A 1,802-nucleotide genomic window follows, 5' to 3' on the forward strand; every position below is an offset into this window, starting at 1 on the left:
TATCAACCATATAGATTCACAGTAGAATGGGTAATTTATTTAAAGGTAGCCACTGCAGTATTATCAACCATATAGATTCACAGTAGAATGGGTAGATTTATTTAAAGGTAGCCACTGCAGTATTATCAACCATATAGATTCACAGTAGAATGGGTAGAGATTTATTTAAAGGTAGCCACTGCAGTATTATCAACCATATAGATTCACAGTAGAATGGGTAGAGATTTATTTAAAGGTAGCCACTGCAGTATTATCAACCATATAGATATGATTCAACCTCAGTACTTACTAATATACATTTATTACTTTTAATAATATAACTATATGTGGATCAGTTGGTTTAAGAACCCTAGAAATTCAACATATAGGATGTAGATAATTAAAAAATACACTACAAAACAAATTTCCATTTGTTGAACTTATGACTTTTTTTAACATCCAGTAGCAACTTGTAAGTAGAACCTTATAATTTCCTGCACTTATCAATCAAATGATCAATACCCAAAACTAACACACCTCATGTTTAGAGGTTACAGTGATGATGTCATAAAACAAGTATTTCAACACAGGCTCCCCAATATCAAGTAAGATAAACCAGGTCTTTGTCATAAAAAGAAAAACCAGATATTGATAAGACAACTACTGGTGGGGTAGGAAAAATTATTTATCACATAACTAGCACATGTTAACACCTTTAAATATTCCTGACTATAACACTTGAACAAAGTGGACAGTTTGTCAATCAAAATGTGAGAAAGAGAGAAATATTTCTGGTTGGTGTGATTCTGCCAACAGCAGGTTATGGAGTCACTACCACATTACATGCTATTCACTTTGTGAAAATAGTGTACCGATTTAATACACCATTCATTAATATATATAGCTCAAATTAAGGTTTAATATATATTTTATACAATGACTCGTTCTTATCTACTACAATAATAACTGACTAATCCTTGAAAGTTATATATTTCATCAAGGCAGTGGCTACAAGTATGGTTAACAGCAGAGAGCATTAGCTACGGGACTTCTGGAAAGTTAGCTCTGTCTACTGGGAAAGACCTCGCTCAACACAGCAAAGCCATGTATATCACTTGTATGTTATAGGCCAAGGATAAATCAGGTCAATTATCTTGAAAAGCATACAAGCCCACATCGTATCAATTACCATCACATTATTGCGATCATAAGAGGGCTTGGCAAGGTAAGGAGAAAATAACATATTGACCGTGAAGTATAAAACATCTACAACGCTTGCTAACGTTATACGTATAGCCACTTCCTTATACCACTAAACATTACAAAAGCATGGAGTAAAAGCTTAACCTCACTGGATGCAATTTATTCAAATAATAGTTTTACTACAAAAATGACTCCTACATTTTAAACTGCTCCTAGCCCTATCCACCTTCCTTTAGATTAAATAATTATTCACCAGTACAATCTATATACTACTAAAAATCTGAGATTGTTTGTTTGCTTGTCTGTAATTAAATACAGCAAAAAACGGCGCACAATAGTGCCATATTTGTAATGAAATGAGAATAGAAACAGAATAAAACAAATTTTGTTAAAATCGGGCCACGGTTACCGACATTTTTTGGGTCAACTGAATGAAAATTTCTAGCATGAGTAATTTTACATCACACTACCGTTCGCACTCTTTACGAAACTTCTTCGTTCATATCTATTTCCCTGTCAATATTCCCATTTTCATTAAAAGGCGTAGGATGACAAAAACAGATCTTAAAGATTTCTCAATAATGTGCCTTGGTTATGGTACGTAAATCGAAGAAAAAATA

The 1,802-nt window shown here is 33.1% G+C and overlaps 1 protein-coding gene across 1 annotated transcript in view; it reads right to left on the minus strand.

The window, feature by feature from the left end:
- The window catches only part of LOC106465338 (AF4/FMR2 family member 4-like), a 136,537-nt gene that overhangs the window by 35,566 nt on the left and 99,169 nt on the right, over window positions 1–1,802 (minus strand). The window lies entirely within an intron of this gene.

Source organism: Limulus polyphemus, unplaced genomic scaffold (assembly GCF_000517525.1).
Source record: "Limulus polyphemus unplaced genomic scaffold, Limulus_polyphemus-2.1.2 Scaffold1913, whole genome shotgun sequence".
Classification (NCBI taxonomy): domain Eukaryota; kingdom Metazoa; phylum Arthropoda; class Merostomata; order Xiphosura; family Limulidae; genus Limulus; species Limulus polyphemus.